The following is a 21,846-nucleotide window of genomic DNA, read 5'->3' as shown; positions in this document are numbered from 1 at the left end:
ATGCTCTACTTACTACAAACCTACAATGTATTCATTGGGTACTGCAATAAAATAAAATTTAGAGCTATAAACATGGGAAAAGACAAGATTACCATAATTCACAAACAATATGAATATTCACCTACATGATCAGAAGTAACCAAAGCAGAAAAAAATAAGAAATTTTGGCAAGTGGACCACAAAAATCAATAGCTTTCTTATACCTCCAAAATGGCCAATTTAAGAATCTAATAGAAAAAAAAGCAAAATAAATGCTAAAGTGGGTATAAAACTAAAAGAAATGTTCAAGATCTTTATGAAGACAACTATAAAACTTTACTGAAGAACATAAAAGCAGCCCAGAAAATGAAAAGATACACTGTGTTCAAAAATGGTGAGGCTCAATATTTTAAAGGTGTCTGTTTTTAACATTTTAAGATTGATAAATGTAATCCCTATTCCTATCAAAATTCAAACATGCTTTTTCAGGAACTTGACAAGCTAATCCCAAAACTTAACATAAAATAAACAATATGTAAGAAAATGTTAAAAAGAACAATGAAAAAGTGTGAACTACACAAAAGAATACAAAGGCAACACAGCACTGTCTTAATGGTGTGATATTAATACAGAAAGAATTAACAAGCCTCAAAACCATCAACATCATCGTTGTTGCCATGGTCTTCATCATAGCTAACCTTTACTTGCCCCTTGTGTGTCAGAAACAGCCTAAGTTTATTACATAGATAAGCTCATTTAATTCCTACAACAATCCATTAAACTAGGTGTTTTCATTACCCCACCTTACAATTGAGAAAACTAAGACACAGAGAGGCTAAGTAACTTGTCTAGGGTCCCACAACTAGTGTTCTGCAAAATCTGCATTCAAGCCCAATACACCTGCTCACAGTAACCGCCATATTATCCTGGTATAGCTCATGAAGTTCCAGAAGTAAAGAAGGTAAAATTTCCAATCAATGGACAGATTGAATATCGTCACATACCTCTCTACGCTCTTCTGCTCCCTGCTCTGTACCCCGGGAGGCTGGCCTGTTGGATACACATAGGTGGATCCTCTAGGTTAAGGGACTTCTTCTGGCCCCTCTCTGATCCCCAGAAATTATCCCCTATCAGTTGCCACTAGGCTCACAACATCCCTGGACAAAATAGCACAGCTTCTATCAGATGGCCTTTCCAACTCAGCCCTCCCAACATCTATTTTCCTCTTCCTTGCCCTTATTCCTTAGGGACTCTTGGTGTAAAAAGCAGTTGTTAACTGCTTCAGAGTATGACAGAGTTCTTTTCCATTTCCCTAAACTGCCACGCATCTGTGAAAGTCTCTTTATTAAACTCTTCTCAAATTATCCCTGTTGGCTAGCACAATCTGTTTTCTGTCAGGACCGAACTGATATACTGAAAAAGGATCAGTTCATCAAATCAGCTATCCTTTTAGGAAAATGAATGGTTAAAGCCCTCCCCCATAGCACTCAACAAAAAATATTCTAGACAAATTGAAGGTGGATAAATTCAAAGCAAAACTTTATAAATATTAATAGAAGGTATAGGAAAGTATTTCACAACCTCGTGTGAGGATTCTTTCTTTAAAAGACACAAAACATAAAACATGAGAGAAAATTTTAGTGAATTTAATGACATCAAAATTTTTAGTTTTACTTTTTAAAGATTTTATTCATTCATTCACGAGAGACACACAGATAGAGGCAGAGATACAGGAAGAGGGAGAAGCAGGCTCCCTACTGGGAGCCTGATGCAGGACTCAATCCCAGAATGCCTGGATCATGACCTGAGCCAAAGGCAGACTCAACCACTGAGCCACTCAGGTGCCCCAACACCAACATTTTTAATTTTGTGTGACAAAAAATAAAACCCCACAAATTTGGAAGGAAGAACTTGTAGTATAAGAAAGGATAAACAATTAAAGCATGTAAAAGAATTTCAAAACACATATGGAACAGTAAAATGAACAGACAGGTTCTACCAAACATACTGCAAATCTCCAGCAATAAAATGTACATTACAGTGGTTTAATTTTACAGACAGATGACAGATCAGACCCCCTAAACTACATACCTACTGAAAACAATTAACAATGTTGGATGAAATATTTCAAAGAAAGGTATTCTAAAATGTATTTCTGATTAGGTAAGAGTATAATAAATCAATGGCGGGGGGGGGGGTAGTGGAAGCTGGACCATCTCTGAATTCCAGGGGCCTGAAGCTCTGGTTTGATGATTGCCTGAAGCATCAGAAATCAAGTCTATGGTCTCTATAGAGAGGGAAGCTCAAAAGAGACATCTGAATTAAGTTGGAATCCCCAAGTCCTTTGACTATGCGTGTAAAGGTGAGTGAGAAATAAACCCCTGTGTGGAAGAGAAAAGCAAACAAGTCTGATTTACTGAAATAGAAAGGAAAGTGTGTCCCTGAGAATTTATAACCACCAGGGGGCTCACACAAGTCTGCAGCCCAGGTTCCAGCTACATTATCAGGAACTCCAAAGACAGCCTCAAGCAAACAGCTTTTAAATGTAGCCTTCAGGTAGTTGTGGCCCTGAGCAACTGGCAAAAACAAATGCAAATCCCCTCTGGAGGAGAGCAGTTTCAACTCAGTATTCAAAGCATTACTGAAGGCAGCCAAACAGAAAAACAGGTAAAGTAGATTAACAAGCAATTCACACAAGATAAAAATACGTGTAATCAATAAACAGAAAACACAGAAAAACATGCATAATCTCACCTTACTAACCAAAGACATGCAAATGAAAACAATAATGAAACACCATTTTACCCACTTTATCAGCAAAATTTATGAATCTCATATTAGGTACTAACAAGGATATAGATAAACTGGATTCTCACATGTTGCTAACTCATTTATTATTCAGCAAATATTTATTGTGTTCTTAATATATACTTGGTATCATTTCACTGAAAACACAAAGTCTGTTTAGTTTGTATTCTTTAACCAGAGCCAAACAACAAATAAACAAGTACATATTAAGGGGAGAGAGAAGAAGGGTGGAGAGTTACAGACTACAAAGCAAAATAAATCAGGGTAAGTATACAGAGCAAATGTTTTCTTTAAATGACCAGGAAGTAAGCATTTGAGGCTGAGCAGGCCAAATGGCCTCAATCACAGCTATTCACCTTTGCCAATGTAGCACAAAAGCAGCCACACAAAAATATGTAAATAAGTACGACTGTGTTCCAATAAAACTTTATTTACAAGAACCTGCACAGGGACATCTGGCCCTCAAACTACAGTGTCTATTACAGAATGAAGAGCAAATAATTTGTTTTTTAGTCTTTTTAATCTATGGTGCAAGTTTTAAATATAAAGAAAGTATAAAAAATAGTCTAAGAGTTACCTATATACCTAACAACCAGTTTGAAATGAACATTTTGCTATATTTGTCTTATTAATATTTTGTTGGATTACTTCCAAGTGAATGCCAGACATCACGATAGAGCCTCATGCATACTCACAGCATGCATCTTCTAAAAATAAGAATATTTTTCTATATCATCCCTACTGTCACAGATAACAAAATTAACAATAATTCATTACTTTCATCATACCCTCAGTCCATATTCAAATTTCTACAAATGTCTTAAAAAAAAAGAAAAAAAAAACTACAGCTGGTTTGAATTAGGATCCAACCAAGAGTGATATATTGCATTTGGTTATGAGCTCACTCTGAAGTGAGTTTTAATCTGTAGTAATCTTCATTTTTTTCCCCATAACAGATGAAGAGACCAGACTAGTCAAACGAGAGAATGGCAGGCCTTAACTGATTTCAATTCCATTCTGAATTGTACACCTCAGAGAAATTTTCCAAAACACGCACAAATAAGAACATTTTTGTTATTAATAGCAAAAAAAGTGATAAAGAAAATCTAAATGTTTATGGATAAAGAATGAATGACATGCTATTATTTATTCATAAGACAATTTCATATAGCAGTTAAAAGTTATATGTTATATCCACATGTATTTACATGGGTAAATCTAAAAAATATGGCAAATAAAACAGCATTTAAGAACATAGTATACTATGTATATATTTTTTAAACTATACATTCATAAAGTAGTGGATACTGTTCATAAATGTTCACCTTATAAAAATATGTACATAATAAAAAACAAAATAAATCAACAAACTAATCTAGATCCTCCAAAAGCCTCCTTTGCAATAAAATACACAAAGTCAAATATTTGAAACTCCTTTTAGGTACATAGCTAAGCTTGCAAAAAAGAAAGGAACCCCTTTTCAAAGGATAGGGCAAACAACCATAGAACATAAAGTTGGAGCACAGGGGCGCCCGGGTGGCTCCATTAGTTAAGTAGCTGACTCCTGATTTCACCTCAGGTCTTTATCTCAGGGTCATGGGACCAAGCCTCCTGTCCAGCTCTTTACTCAGTGGGGAGTCTGCTTCATTAAAGATTCTCTCCCTCTGCCTCTCCCTCCACACACATGCACATGCTGTCTCTCTGAAATAAATAAATCTTAAAAAAAAAAAAAAAAGAAAAAAGAAAAACAACACATGGAGCACAAAGCCACATGGCTTCAGCTGGCACAACCCCAGAATGTAGAGATCCTGTTTTTAACAACCACTCAAAAAACAGAAGACAAGACCATGGGTCTATATAAAGTGGGAACTCCTTAAGATTTTATTTATTTATTCATGAGAAACACACATAAAGAGAGAGGCAGAGACAAAGGCAGAGGGAGAAAGAAGCATGGTCCATGCAGGGAGCCCAATGTAGGACTCGATCCCCAGACCCTGGGATCCTGGCCTGAGCAGAAGGCAGAAGCTCCACCACTGAGCCACCCAGGCATCCCTAAAGTGGGAAATTATAATCAATTCAGAGCTACTAAAGGTCCCTAACTTTCTGTGAAAAGATAAACTAGCACTAATACTAATAATAAAATTAAATAAAATAAATCACAAAGCAGATAAAAAAGGGCACTTGTCCTTTTTGGTCTTGGTTCTAGACAAGGTGGGGGAAAAATATGTGAATTTTAATCACAAACTGACCTTCACAAATGATTGGTATTTAACTTTATCCTATCTATGTGACCCAAAACACTCTAAATAGAAAAATTAACTTGATGTAGTCCCACTCTGGTAGCCATTTCAAACATATAACAGAGAAAACATAATCATCTCTAGAGAAAAGCTCCCTTGACATAGCCCTCACAGAATTTTTATAATTAAAATCTTCACAATAAAAATTACAAGGAAAGAAAGCATCACAGGGAGGGTCAACAGAAAGGAAACATAATAATCAGACTCATAAAAAAAAACTTAAGACATACATAATGTTTAGATACAGAACATGAGGTACTATATTCAGTATGTTTTTTAAAATAACAGACAATTAAAGCCACAAGAAAGGACCAAGAGATAATGAAAATATGACCAAGCATATTTTACAAAAAATATACTTTCTAAAAATAATAAAATAGAATCACCTAAACAGCAAATTAGAGACGGCTTCCAGGCGAGAATTTCTGAGCCAGGAGATGGTAAATAGTAAGTTACCTAGAATGCAGCATAAGACAACCAGAACTAAAACACATGTAAGAGCACTCCAGAAGAAAATTATAGAGGGGAGAAATAGCAACAGCAAATCTTCCAGAGTTGATGACAGACCTAAATCCTCAGACATGGGAAGTACAACGAATCCCAATACAATCAAGATAATTATAAAGAATTTACACCTAGACACATTATCATGAAACTACAAAAGACAGTCTTAGGAAAAGGATCCAAATCACAGAGAACTTCTAAACGGCAGTAGTAGGAACTCAAAGAAAAAAAGAGTATGACACAGAAAGAAAGGACCTGTTAGTCAAAAACAAAAACAAAAACCCAGAAGGATGCTCTGAAATGCAAGACAAAAAGCTGGGTTAAGAAAATAGCAAACACAGTTAATTCCAGACAAATATGACCATACAAAACAACAATAATAATGATACTGCTTTTGTGTTTACAAAAAAAAATAAAACAGAGAGAGAGAACTAAATATACTAGAAAATAAGAATGTGGAAGAAAAGTGACAAGAATTAAAATCATATAGTGGGCCTTAGAGTGTTAAGGAGAAGTCTTTAGACTTCAAGTATGCATGTTAAACCATTCAGAGCAACTACAAAAATAACAGAAATATCTATTAAATGAAAAAAAAATAGTGGAGGAGAAAGGAAAAGGAGAAAAAATTTTAAAAGCCAAAGGGGGACAAAATAAAATGGAGAAAAACAATGGTAAAAAATAATCCCAAATATATGTAATACTCCTAAGTATATTATTGAGTTCTCTAATTAAAAAGTATTGTCAAACTAAGTAACAATTCATAATCTACAGACATGATGACTACAAGAGCCACAAAACATAAGCATATTGAAAGACAGAAGTGGAAAAAAGGAAAAAGGAGAGAGCAGGGAAAGACTAACCAGAAATCTGATGCAAGTCTCACTGGGCTGACATGGGCAGAGCTATACCCCTTCTGCAGGCCTTAGGTAAGAATTCAATTCCTTGCCTTTTTCAAGTTTCTAGAAGCTGCCTCTATAATTTGACTCATGGTCCCTTCAGCAATAGTTGGTGGAGTATTTCTCACACCACTCTAACCTCTTCTGCCTCAGTATTCCACATTCAAGACCAAGGTGATTATACTGGGCCTACCTAGAAAAACGGGGATCATCTCCACAAATTAAAATCACATGATTAGCTACCTTCACTCCTTCTGTCACCTTAATTCCCCTTTGCCATTTAAGTTAACATATTCACCGGTTCTGGAAATGAGGATATGAACATTTTTTTTTTTGGTGGGAGATAGGAGGAAGACATCATTCTGCCTGCCTATTAACACAGTCTCAAAACTTATAAAGAAAAAAAAAGAAACAACTTGGAGAAATTTACAGATACATCATTTAGAGGAATATTTTAACATATTTCTCTCAGTAATTGCCAGATAATCAGACTAAAAACAATCATTAAAGATATTGAAGATTTGTACAATATAATTAAGCTGATTAATAGATATTTTTAGAACCTGTATCCAACAGTTGGAGAATACTCTTATGCAAATGTGAAACATTTACAAAAAGTGACCACATACTGGGCCATAAAGTAAGTCTTAAGAAATTTTAAACAATCAGCTTAATATACCTCAAATTCTATGACTATAATGCAAATTAGAAATCAGTATTTCAAAAAACAATAAGGAAGTTTTCACTTAACATATACCTAGGGGCACCTGGGTGGCTCAGTGGTTAAGCATCTGCCTTTGGCCCAGGTCATGCTCCCTGGGGTCCTGGAATCAAGTTCCACATCAGGACTCCTGCAGAGAGCCTGCTTCCCCCTCTACCTAAGTCTCTGCCTTTCTCTCTCTTTCATAAATAAATAAAATCTTAAAAAATACACACACACACACACACACACACATATATATATATATATATATGGGGGTGTATATATATATTCATTATATATATATTTACGTGTGTATATATATATATATAATTCATTGATTAAACAAAAAATAATTGGTAAAGTACTTACACATGAAGAAAATAACACCTATTAGAACTCCCAAGAATCAAGAATAGTGACAGAAAATCTATAAATTTAAATGCTTAAATTATTAAAAAAAAAAAAAAGCTGAAAGCACTGAACTAAAGCATCTAATTTAAGAATTAGGAAAGGAACAACAAAATAAACCTAAGTCAGGCAGAATAAAGAAAATAAAAGAACAGAAATAAATTAACTGACAAAGATTCAACAGAAGTTCAACAAAACTTTTGATTGCTTGAAAAGCTTAATAAAATTGATAGGGATGCCTGGGTGGCTCAGTGGTTGAGTGTTTGCCTTTGGCCGAGGGCCTGATCCTGGAGACCCAGGATCGAGTCCCACATCGGGCTCCCTGCATGGAGCCTGCTTCTCCCTCTGCCTGTGTCTCTGCCTCTCTCTCTATTTCTCATCAATCAATAAATAAAATCTTTAAAAAATAATAAAATAAAATTGATACATTTCTAGCAACACTGATCAAGTAGAAGAGATCCCCACACAAAAACAGACAAAAATACAGATGTAAAATTCCACAGTAACTGGATATTCAACTTTATTTGAATTTTATTTAAAGAGAAAATGTAAATATAACAATCCTGGGTTCTTTTTCCCATAATTATATTTGTGTGTGTTTAAATATTTCCTCCAAATTAAAAAAAAAAAGGAAATGAGTGAAGACGTCATGGACAACAGCAATAATAATAATAATAATAATAATAATAATAATAATTGCCTAATAGCACAGTAACAAGAAATGTGGAGAATTTACCTCAAAAACTCAAGGAAATAAAAATATTTGATACACAGATATTTGCCACGTTCTGGGGTACACAGTAAAACCTAATAACATAAAGATATCAAAACTTCCAAATTAATTTATAAGGCAAGTTTATAAAATAAAAGGGATTTTAACCAAAACTCCAAGGAGTTATTGTGAGGCCACTTTTAGGCAAACAGGCTTGTGCAATGCAATCTAGAAAAGGTCTACAGAGACCCCTGGCTGCACACAGACCCATTAGATGACCCACCTCTAAAGATCCATAGGCCCTAACTTACAACCCAGCACAGTTACCAAAAAGGGCAAATGTCATATGACACCATACCTCCTCACCCTCCCCTTTAAAAGCAGCCCCCACCCACTGCCTCCATGCTGAAGGCCTCTGCTTTGCTGTCCTGCCCACTGCTCCATTGGGATATACTCAATAAACTTCTGCCTTTGTTCTGCCTCAAGTGAATTCTTTTAGTTCTGTGCCATTGGCTACATCTTCACATCCCCCTCCCGCCCCCATGAGGACAGATACCACATTTAGACAGCATAAGTTATTTTATAAAACACAAAATAATTCTGAAGCTAATTCTAGAGTAAATGGAAGGTAATGACCAAGAAATTTTGGGAAAATAACAAGGGAGACTTGCCCTAAAAACATTAAAATGTAATACAAGAAGATAATGCTTTAATTTTTTTTTTTTTTACTGATACAGGGATTTAAAGACAAATCAGTGGAACAAAACAGATAATCCACAAGGGTAATGTTTCATAAGAAGTATGTTATAAATTGATGGAAAAGGATACACTCCTTTGCAAAGAAAATACAGATACATTTTTATCCAACTTCTCACTGTACACATTAGATAAAAACCATGAAGCAAAAATGAATCATTAGGATGTCACCTGTTGCAAACAAGAAATCTATCACAAACGGCTTAATTGTAAAGTACAAAGGTAGGTTATGTTTCAAAGGTTCATCTTGACCAAAGTTCTGGTTCCACTTTTCTGCTCTGCATCTGCCCTCATCAGCATGTGCCAGTTCCTCCACAGTAAGGCTTCCGTCACGCCTATGTAATAATCTCAGTCCTTCATCTGTAGGCCTCCTCATCTATAGTGGAGCTGCTCTTCCTCCAACCACTGCCTTAAGTCCTAGTTCTACATCCAACTCATTAACAGTTCCTGGAACAAAGAGAATGCCCCGCAGTTGGACTAGGTCTGAATTCCATTCACTGGAAGGGGCCTGGGATTCTGCCTTTAAATTCAACCAAACATAGTCAGAGCTTGGGTGAGGTCATCCAAACTAAACTGTAGTTGCAAAAAATGGCTGGAAAGAAAGAACTAGAGGTTTGAAAAGCTTACTACAAAGGGATTGACAAATTTAGCTATACAAAAATGCTAGATTTCAATACAGAAAAAAAATCCACCACTTACAAAATGAAAGGTAATGGCACAGTAAGAAAAATCATATATATACTGAAATAAAATAATGGTAAATTCCTATATGATCCCAAGCTTTTGGTAATAAAATCTTGGAGGATTTTACTAACCTATATCATTTGGCAGAAAAGTGGAATATAGATTTCAACAACAGTAACAAGATGATAATTTAGAAAAAAATTAGATCTGCTTTAAAAATATATTAATATTGAAATCACTATGACCACTATTTGAAAATACAGCCATATAGTGTTGGATGTTCACAGGTAACAGTAACTAAAGGAGACTGTCTACATGGAAATGACATAGTGCTTTGGATCATGGAATCCTGTAATGTACAGGTCAATGACATTAAAGAAAGCCATAAAGGTGGAAACTGATCAGATATATAAACAGGCTCTAAAACTAAATTAAAGATACTAAATTATGGTGGAATTTTAAAGGGAAATTCAAAATGTTGAGTTAATTAATGTCTTTGGGCAGAAATCATATAGAACAATGATTAGTACCTTACGGTGCCACAGGAAACTACAGAAGAACTAAGGTAATTTTTTTTAGCACCACAAATCCAGTATGAAACCACACATTTTACACAAAGACTATCACGTGCAGGTATAATATAGCCACTCTTTAAAATGCATATACACCATACAAGCTGGACTTGACAAATAAATTTCTAACTTTTTGTTCAAATCCCCCATAAGACTTTTACTGGGGGGGGGGGACTGGATAACATAACAAGTACTACCTAAATCTTTTAAAAATCAAACAGAGAGAAATAACTACTTTCCAACAAAATATTAATAACTTTCACAGTTGAAAAATAAGTACAGGGAGAAGAAAACAAACATGCCAAGCATCTACCATGCTGCCTACTGCTAAACCAAGTGGCCAGACAGTGAGTAAGACACAAGTGCTAAAAGGGGAGGACACACTGCTCTGAACAGGCTGCAATATAAAAGCAGGTATGGCCTGAGAGATCCACAAGGAGACACAGCAGTGAGAAAGTCTTCCCAGAGGACTTTAGAATGAGCAGTTTTCCAGAGAGAGTAAGTGGAGCAGGTAATGCCACAGGCTTGGGAAGGCTGGCAGGGAGCACGGAGCAGTAATTCCTGGCAAAGCAAGTAAACAAACCACACCTGAAACACAAGAGAAGGCAGCTGACAGCTCAAGAGCAAGAGGGACAGTGTCGGTTCCAGGTCATGCTGGACCTCCCTATAGGCCATGTGCTAGAAGGGACAGTGGAAAGGAACTCAAGAGTCTTAAGCTAGCGAATGGCAAAATTAAGTTTGTTTTAAAAATATTGTCTTGGTTGCTGCATACAGGATGGACTGCAGAGTACCAGAGTGAAAGCAAGGACATAAGTATCAGGTCATTGCAATGACCCAACTGAGAGACAGCAGTTGGGTGAACTAATATGATGTCATTACAGGTGGAGAAAAGTAGGTTAGAGAGAAGTACTGGAGGTAAACGTGGCAAACTAGTTCCATATTAGATCTAAATTATGAAAAAGAGAGAAACATGTATCTAGATGGCGGATGGTGCCATCAAACAAATTAGAGAACCCCTTCTGAAAGGAGATCAGATCAGGTTGGCGTCAGGGAGGCAGGGAGAGACTGAAGTTAGTACTGGGTATGATGAGCATGAAGTGCCTAAAATATCTTGTGGAAAAGTCAAGTGGACAGGCAGACGACCCTCACACAATCCCACACAGCAGGCATTGACCTCATGTTATAGGAGGAAAAATTAAGGCCCAAAGAGGTCAAGGCCTTTGCCTTAGGCCCCAGAGCTAGCAAACAGTGGAGGGCATCTTATAGCCCAAACTATTCTATCCTGAAAGCCCAAATCCCTTCCGCACTCCTTCTTTGCTAAGGTAGCTAGGAATATGTAAGAATTTGGAAAAATGGCCTAAGCAAAATAGAGGCAAGACAATAGTCTAAAAATGATTGCCTAATTTCTACCACACTCCCTGAACACTGTGTCATATACACGAACACCTTATTTTGGGAGATAGGGCTCTACGTTGAGGAAGAAGCTGGAAGTGGAATAAAGGTAAGAAAAAAAAAATGTGTTTAAGTAGTAATTCAAGATATATCAGTAGCTGAAGCTGCAGGGAAAATGTAGTAGTAAGTGTATAGAAATGTAGAGTATAATTCAGAAGGCTTTTCTGGAGGTCGTTTTAGGATTGCCAACATCCCACTTAGTGCAGGAGTCCCAACTAGAGATGGGTGAGCCCTCCAGGGTTTAAAACTCCACAAATATTCTTCAAAACAGCCTAAAGTTTTGTTTACACTGTGCAGCTACTAGTAACGCCCCCAACACGTGTCTACAAGAGGTAGTGATGAAGTAAAACTGTAAAGCATTTTAAGAGGTACAAGCCACTCAGTTACAAAAAGCATTCACACAACTTCACTCATCTTCTGCATGTTCTTCTAATTGATTCTCCTGATTTGGGGAAGGATTTGGGGTAGCAACAGCTTTCTGAGAGATGGGGTGAAAGACCCAGAGAATGAAACCTCAGTTTGAGATTTTGCTTCACTTACTTTAGCAAATTATTTCCCTGATTTGCAGGTGTGTTCTTTTCATCTTGGATCAGAGTCAATCTTGACCTAGTTCACAGTTGCTGTGATGTTCCAGCATATTGGTATATATGAAAATATTTTGTAAGCCAAAAGGAGCCATGCAAATATAAGGAGTAATGACACTGATGATGATGGAGAAAGGAGAGTAGCAAGAGAAAAGAGAGGAAGAAGAGAAGGAGGGAAGGAAAGGAAGGGCCTTTCTTTCATTTTCTTCCGTCAGTCATGCTCACAGATATATCTTCCGTAGCACTGCCATCAACCACAATGTGTGCAGCTGTCGCCCTGAGTTCCAATGCTGGCACTACTGTTATCCAGTATGTAACTTGAACAAGTGACTTGCCTCAGTTTCTTCAAATAGACATTGAGTAATTCAGGCTGAAGTTTTAAATTCTGAAAGGTTTCTGGTGCTCCATAAACTTTAATGAAATAGAGATTCACTTTCTTTAAAATTCAAAGGGTAGGAGCACCTGAGCGGTGCAGTCAGTTGAACATCTGACTCTTGGTTTTAGCTCAGATCATAATCTCAGGTTTTCAAGAGTGAGCCTGCATCCAGCTCCATACTCAGCATGGAGTCTAAGACTCTCTCTCCCACTCTAAAATAAAAAAATAAATCTTTGAAAAATTTCAGAGTAGTATCCCATTTATTTCAAGGCTTCATCATGGGAAAATAACCATTTTTAAGTACAGAATTAATAACTCAGTTACAATATATTTTGTGAAGATTTAACAAATAATAATAGATATTTGTTCTTTTAAAACATACATATTACCTTTGTCTTGTATCATTCCCTAAGTTATCAGCCTCATCACTCTAACTAGATAGCACATCTCCTCAGAAGAAAAATCACTAAACATTTTCATTTCCTTTACACTGTCTAGCAACACAACAGGCACATGCCAGATGCCCAAATGAAATTTGTGCCAAATGTGTAACATGTAGAAACTGAACTGTTCTTTATAACCCCTCTACCTGCAGCAAGAGGTGCTTCAAAATAATTTAAAAAAAAAATTTGGCTAACCATGGAGTTCTGAGGGTATCTCAAAACACAAGACCCAAAATAATATTTATAATTCTTTTTGCCAACCAAAAGTACTGGACAGAACTATAGATTTACTAACCCAAAACACAGTGGGGCAGAAGCCTGAGACAGAGGATGAGGAAGCACTTGCGTACAATGTAATGATACCACTTCTTTTGCAGAAGCAAAAATTCAGGACATGAAGATTACAAAAGTGAGAAACTGACTCAGGAATACAGTACATGCTTCAAGTAACGGTGACTGTGGTTATTAAGGATTTAGAGTTTGGTTTTTTTAAGAGGAAAATAAGCCTTTTCCACAAACCAAATGCAACATACTTCAATATTTGTTGCAGAGAAACTGCACGTTACCAGTGCGGTTTGGTGAATGAAGGTGAACCAGGCCAGTTGTGCACTAAGAACAAAAAGTCAAAATGGACTATAAAAAGTTACACTATACAAAGCTTATTTTGTTCTCGCCTACTAAAAGTATTTTATCTGTCTTTACATTATCAGTCTACTTGAACACACACTGATCTTGTCTGTGTAAACAGCATTTTTTCCTCACTTCCTTTAAATATTTTAGTCAAACTGAAAACATAACATACATATGCCAAATTGAATTTCATATGAATTAGTTGAACACAAACTGACTGCTCATATTGCTAACTTTATTAATGACTCCTTAATTAACAAGGTTTTAAGTACCTGTAGTTTGAGGATTAACACATATTGAAAATAACGTTGTGAAATAACCCAATTTACAATATCAGGAGATGATAATGATTTTGCAGAAAGAAACAAGGTCTAATAAAAATAATCTAAGTTCCTAATACCACTTACTGACAATCACAGCTTTACATCATGCTAAAATTACATATTTATCTCCTCATTAGCAACTAATCTCACTTATTCTTCTTGCCAAACCAATTATGAGAAAATTTTCAGACTCAAAGGAATTAATAGGACACTTGGACCTCTCTCAGTCTTCTCATGACTCAAGTAATTAGCAAGCACTTGTATATGAAATCCAAATGGTTTTCCTAAACTAATTAATGAAATGAAGGACATCAAAATGTTATCAACTCATAGCAACTCAAGTCCCATATTCCAATAGTCCTCAAGTAGATAGAATAATTGCCAAATGTTGACAGGGTCTTTTTGGTCAATTCAGAGATTACTCAGGGGGTAAAAATGAGGAGGAAGAAAGAAAGGTAGTTTCTTATCGAATACAACAAACTATTTATGTGATAAAGGAATACTTTATAGGCAATGCTCTGTATATTAAACAGCTTCTGGATCCACCAACTCTTTAAGCACATAATACGAGGTAAATAAATGATTATAGCAGAAATTTGCATTTATATATTTTCTTCCAAGTAGCTTAAAATGGAAAAACATAAGGCTAAGCTACCTTCTCAAAATTTCATAAAAATCTTGGAATTTCTGAAAAGAAATTTGGAAAGCTTGATTCTCCGACCAGCTCCTTATTTTCTGTGCCCTTTCAACCATTCATTTCAGAGATCAAACTGTAACCATGCGTTAGACTTTCTTGTTGCCTCTTCTCCTTCCACATCTCCAAACCTCAATGAAGAGTTTCCATTGTACCGCCTTCAGGTTTTTCTTTCTCCTCAAGGTTTTCTCACTGACTGACTCAGCGGTTCAAAGCAGACTTTTTACAGACATATTATAGGTTATAAATTAATTTCATTAGCTGTTCTTAAGCTCTAATTTTTTAAAAGATTGAAATTAATAGTAAATCAGGAATTCAATTTAGTTTGAGTAGAGATTTTGTGTTTTTTAATGAAAGTGAAGCCCTTCGAGAGATCTTTAAATAGTTGTATGTCGCTATATATACATATACATATACTATCCTAGATAAGGATAGTACATCGACTTTCTCTGAAGCCCACAGCATATCAGATCCTACAGCTGTTAGGTTTGTTCCTAGTAAAGAGTACAAATCCAGAGCCTGGCTCAAAATAAGCACTGCATGTGTGTGTACGTGTGTGTTTGAGTGTGTGTGTGTGTGTGTGTATGTGTGTGTGTATAAAAGGAGGGAGGGGGTTGGCATATACATCTCAGAAATCATTTAAACTCTAGATTCAGAAAAGAACAGTTAAAAATTCCTTCCGTGATGCTAGCTAGGCTCCAACAAGACAGAGAACAAACAGAACTTCATTCATTTCTTCTCCAGAGACACTAGTAATATTAAAATAATGGTAAAAATAATGGACAGAAGTTGCTTCTGGTCATTAATATTTTTGCTTGAAATCTGTGAAACAAAAAATATTCCCTCATACCAAGTAAACCAAATTTCTGAAATCTTTAACCTATGATTAAACCACTGATCAACATAGTTATTTTCCCACGTCTTAATTCAGAGAAGCAGCTTCACCTGATCTGAAATCTCAGGAAGCATTTTCAATTTCTTTGGGAAAATGCCTGACAGACTTCTTTTTAATCTCCCTTTAGATAAAGCTCTCTGAAGATCAAAGGGGCCTCACTCAGGCAGATGTGTTTTGCTGTCAATGGTTAAGAGGGAAAAACAGACTTCAAGCAAACTGCTCAGAGAATCCTTAAATAATTAAGCATTAAATGGAGAATATAAAATCTTCAGAAAGGTCAATGGATAAGGAAAAGCATGGCATTCACTCACACACACACACAAAAAAAAAACTTCCTTTGGAAAACCAGGCTAGAAATAAGCCCTGACTAGAAAACTAAATCACAATGAAATAGACAAACTCTCCATAAATACTCAAAAATACTGAAATATGTAACCTAATGCTACTCACTGCACATCTTCAGTTCTATTCTACTAAAGAATATCTGATGAAATCACTTAACTGATGCAAAATTCCTAATTTAAAACCAGCCTGTACATTATCACAAAAAAAAAATTCCTTAAACCTAACAACTGTATTGTTAATAAGTTATTCTGTAACTTCATGTTACCAGAGAAAAGCCCCAATTGTGTAGAGTTATCCCCCAAAATGATATCAACCAACTTCTATTTATATCTTTTCAGAAGACATGTATGGGGCACAGTATTTACTGTGTTACACTAGTAAAAGAAAATATGCTTGTCTTGGACAAGAATGTCTTACATGAAAGTAGGAATAAAGGAATGTTCAACATATATATATATATATATATATATATATATATATATAATGTATGTAGATATATATGTATGTAGATATATGTGTGTGTGTGTATATATATATATATATATATATATATATATATATACCTGAACTTTTTCCCAATTTGAACAAACTAATGATTTCTCTGTACTTTATTTCTTCCATTCAAAAATACTAAGATACATGGGCAGCCCCAGTGGCGCAGCGGTTTAGCGCCGCCTGCAGTCCAGGGCGTGATCCTGGAGACCCAGGATCAAGTCCCATGTCCGGCTCCCTGCATGGAGCCTGCTTCTCCCTCTGCCTGTGTCTCTGCCTCTCTCTCTCTCTTCATCTCTATGAATAAATAAATAAAATCTTAAAAAAAATACTAAGATACATATTCATTTCTTAGATTACATTATAAATGTCTGAGGCAGGGAACTGCTTAAATCCTCATTAAAGAAATACAATAACAGTAATAATTACATCACCTATGTATGACAATTAGAAACTCTAGAAAGCTTAAAACTATATAAAAGCAAGATCTGATAACTTTGTGATGCATTTTCAGATTTCTCCAAGCAATGTTCCAGTGCATAAGCTAATAGATAAGGTCTTATTCTTTGGGAAAGAAAGAAATTTTCATTTAGAGAAAAGGATATTTTTTTGAAAAAAGATTTTATTTATTTATTCATGAAAGACACACACACACACACAGAGAGGCAGAGAAATAGACAGAGGGAGAAGCAGGATCCTTGCAGGGAGCCCGATGCGGGACTTGATCTGGGGACTCCAGGATCATGCTCTGAGCCGAAGGCAGACGCTCAAACACTGAGCCACTCAGGTGTCCCTAGAGAAAAAGTTTTAATTATATACTGTCCAATTTAAAACACAGCATAAAATTATGTTCATTTTTAATCCTAGCTCAAATTATAAGTTCAAAAAATGTAGAAAGAAATCATTAATGAAAAAATTGGTTATAAGACAAATTCTTAAAGGTTTCAACAAACTTTGTGCTTAAAAAACCTTACAAAGATAGGCTATGATTTCTATTCTATTTCAGTAATAAATACCAAATTTAAAAGAATTTACTATGAAAATTAGCTGAAAGCAAATTCACTCAGGTGAAGGAATATCTAGCTCTTTTTCCCAAAAACCTATTAGATAGCTATTTGACCAGGTACAGTTTTTACATATATCAAAAGTACAGTGAACAATTTTTAAACACCATCAGTAGGTCTCTTAATTACAGGAATAAAAATATTTTCCTCTTCTTGAGAAATGTAAGTGGTATTTAACTCCAATTTAAATGTTGATCCATATACAAATTTTACTGTCTTTAATAGCAAATTTTAAAAGCATTTTTTCTATTATAAACAGTTCTTATTAAAGAAAAAATATTTTTATTGATCATAAAAACAACACGTTCCCCAAGAAGTACAGAACAAAGTAGAAAGTACTCCAAATTCTACCACCCGGGTATAATCACATTTATTAACATTCTGGTATCTTTCCTTAAAGTCTTATTTACTAACTATATGTATTTTTTCAAATGCACACATGATGTGTGTGTGTGTGTGTGTGTGTGTGTAAAAAGAGATTTTTACAGCCTATTTATCAAAAGAACTAGAAAAAAAGATAATAAAAAAGAACTAGATGTTTACCATGGATGGTGTATAAATATTTCCAATTTCAAAAACTCAACACTTCCAGTCATTTGATATAAATCTAACACATAGTAGATTAGTCAAAATCCTTAGGTATGATAATTTCCTTTATGTTGTTCAACTTGGCTTTGGAGAAAGGAGTGGGAGGATACTTTGTGCAATTCTCTTGACAGATTATCATAATCATTTGGATAGCTCTGCCATTATTAGCAAATGCCACAATAGAAAGGAGTCAGTTATTATTTTAAGTGATAAGTGAGAATGACAAGCAATTTCATATGAACTGTGGATATGGAACATGGCTCAAAAAAGATATACTCATTCATTCTGAGATAAGAGTGGATGAAGATGAGAAAACCTGACAAAAAAACTGTAAGACGGAGCTCACAGCCCAAGCTAAAGAACCCAAATGGTAAGACACAACCCAATCAGATACTTGTTAGGACATAAACTAGATCAGAACCCCTGCGACAGAATAATGTTCTCCAGGTAAGCACCCAGCATTTCTCCAGTATCACAAAGAGTGATTCGGTGTTGTGCTTTCTATCAGTATTTTGGGAAGTACGTCCAGGGCCTCATTGTAAGGTCAACATTTGCATCCATATCCTGTAGAACACAGCTCCCAGAACTACCATGTAAAGCTAAAAATTTGCTTAATGGCACTAAGGCTCTTCCTATCCCATGAACTAAACAAAGTAAAGTTTCCCATGAGTTTAATGTCCCAGTGCTTCCAATGATAAGAGTAGAAGCCAAGGCAGAGCTAGTAACAAAACCTCATGTTCTTAGAGTTGTCCATTTGAGGAGAGAAAAACCACCACCTCCTGAAGTAGCATTCAAAGGGATCATGTCTGTGCTTTACTCTCAGTCCAGAGAAACAGAGTAATGGAAAATTAGTATAGCACCTTTTATTCACAAAGGATTTGGTCACATGAGCACGTCTCAGGTGTGGTTAGTAAATCCTCTTCTAAACCCCTACAGCTGGTTAGGATTTTAGACCAATGAATAACTCAGTGTTGACTCCCTGAAATGCTGTATTCATAAGCTGTAAAACCTCTACTAAACATCAATATAATGCCCTAAACTGGTTCAATAGACACTCTTTCCAGACCTTCCAAGTCTGCCTGAATGGTCAGATAAGCACTAAGAGAATACAGATCTACCTTCCTTTATGGAACTTCCCGCTCTCCAAAAAGTAATTAATCAGGAAGAGTATGTTTACAGTACATAAAGAGCTTGATCCCACCAATAACTCAACATTACACAAAATTCAGCAATTAGAGGGATGTAAAGCCATGCAAAGAAGAAAGAAAAGCTTTTATAGGTATTAAATAATAAGAAAAACCAATGGTTAGGGACAAGAGAGTATCTCTACCAGAAATACCTCTCTTCAACTTCAGTATTCAACTGCTGAAATCTCAAATTATGCTGAGGTTTTCACTGTTTTCTATACCCATTTCTCCAAAATTTTTCATTTTTGGTTTAAATAATTTTATTCCTAGTTGGATTTGTATGGGTTATTAAAATACTGGAAAGAATTATGACAACCTCTAGAGAATGCCACTGGTCATCAAAGGTGACAAACTAGACATGAGAGCCTCTGCTTCACCACAGAAGCCAGCCCATATCATCAATCAAAAAGTTCTGAGTATCTGTCCTCAGAATTCCACACTTGATCTTAGCCAAAAGGCTGAGAAGCGATGTTCTCAGAATTCCAGGGATCACTGAGTGGAGACTAAACTCCAATTTGCCTGGGAAGTTCTACAGCAGCAGCCTCTTTTATAAAATTAGCTCCACCACACTCAGATTTCTGACTCTTAATGCTTCTAAGAGTGTGTGCACTCCCTTTTCATAGGTCTTCCTCAAGCATACTACCAGCTAGCAAAATGTTAGCCTAAGTCACAGAGGATATATTATTTTTTAAAACACTCAATAGTGTTTGATGGAAAATTCTAAAGGAAAAAAATCACATTTTCCTCCAGATAAGAGCTAATTTAACATACAATATAAAGTCATGATATATTCTGTAAAAATTTGCTATAAAAACATGGAACTGGGAAATAAGTCACATAAAACTGAAATGTATTTCGACCAAGATACTTTATAGAATGTTAAAAACATACTATGAATCGTATTAAGCAAATATTTATTGTATATTATAAATGTTGGCTTTAAAAGCATAGCTTTTCTAGGCATGCCTGGGTGGCTCAGTGGGTTAGGTGTCTGACTCCTGATTTTGGCTCAGGTCATCATCTTGGGGTTCTCAGATCAAGTCCCACACCAGGCTCTGCATTTGGGCATGGAACCTGCTTAAGATTCTTTCTCCTCTGCCCCTCTGCCACCTCCACTCCTTCATTGTACTCTCTTAAAATAAATAAATAAAAATACATAAAAGAGAATGAAAAGTCATGTCAAGTTTTAACTTTACTATCTTACTAACAATGGAAAGCAAAAGCTCCTCTGTCCCAAAAAATTATTTTAGAGATGCCTGGGTGGCTCAGCGGTTGAGCATCTGCCTTTGGCTCAGGGAGTGATCCCAGAGTCCCAGGATCGAGTCCTATATAGGGCTTCCTGCATGGAGCTTGCTTATCCCTCTGCCCATGTCTCTGCCTCTCTCTGTGTCTCTCATGAATAAATAAATAAAATCTTTAAAAAAATGATTTTATAGACTTGAAATGTGTATTTGTATATTTTAGTCAGAGAAAGATGTGTTAGTGTAACAGTATTCAGAAATAAGTACACAAAATATTTAATTAGCAATAATTGTGTCTCAGATAAACTTCATTGGCTACGATACTGCCACTGTGCAAAGCTACACAAAATATTTAAGTGACTGGTTAAGACATAGTTAAAACACCCTAAATGAGGATGATTGTTTTTAGGTTACAGCTGTGGAAAAAGGAGAGCTTAAAATTAAGAACATATTATATCCACTTGGCACTCTGAGATGGAGGACATGGCTCTGAGCTTACAGGTGCCTGGAGTGAGATTAAAGGAGAAAGATGGGGCCCACATGCCTGGAATGTGTCAAAGAAGCCAGTCCAGGTGCTGAGGTCAGCATTGTATTAGATCCTCCTCATATAGCCAGTTATGGAAGAAATGTGTTAAAATCAGACACTAACATGGAAAAACATATGGGAAGACTGGCATTACAGGAGAGACAAGCAGAGATGAGGGCTCACAAGGCCTAAGCCCATCATTTTTTCCTTGAAGGTAAAATAGTTTAAATATGCACAGAAAACTCACTCACTTTAGAAAACCAGAGGTTATAAAGACTCCTGTAGTAATAATCATGATTGTCTAATGATTTACTGGCACTTACTACGGGCTGGACTCAGCTATGCAATTTTCATTTATATTTATATATTATGTACAAATATTATCCTCATTTATTTTCTTTTTAGAGAGGGAAGGGGGAGGAACAGAGGGAGGAGGAGAGAGAATCCTCAAGCCGACTCGAAGCTAAGCACAGAGCTAAAAACAGGGCTCCATCTTATGATCCTGGGATCATAACTTGAGCTGAAATCAAGAGTCAGACACTTAATCCACTGAGCCCTGCCTCCATGCACTTCTAATATCCCCATTCAACAGATGAAGAAGAAAAGTTTTCAGAGAAACTGACCTCTGTAGAAGCTTGCTCAAGGTCACATAACAAGTAAGTGTAAGAGCCAGAACTCAAACCC

General features: G+C 35.9%; 1 protein-coding gene and 1 pseudogene across 1 annotated transcript in view; both read right to left on the bottom strand.

Moving 5' to 3' along the window:
• SDK1 (sidekick cell adhesion molecule 1) overlaps window positions 1–21,846 on the bottom strand; it is a gene marked incomplete at its 5' end in the record, with an annotated part of 892,328 nt that overhangs the window by 659,502 nt on the left and 210,980 nt on the right. The gene's annotated exons all lie outside the window — the stretch shown is intronic.
• Window positions 20,904–20,977, bottom strand: LOC129520384 (U4 spliceosomal RNA; annotated as a pseudogene).

Source organism: Nyctereutes procyonoides, unplaced genomic scaffold (genome assembly GCF_905146905.1).
Source record: "Nyctereutes procyonoides isolate TBG_1078 unplaced genomic scaffold, NYPRO_anot_genome, whole genome shotgun sequence".
In the NCBI taxonomy this organism is placed as follows: domain Eukaryota; kingdom Metazoa; phylum Chordata; class Mammalia; order Carnivora; family Canidae; genus Nyctereutes; species Nyctereutes procyonoides.
Note: the sequence above shows the minus strand (reverse complement) of the source record. Positions and strands in the feature narration are given on the sequence as shown.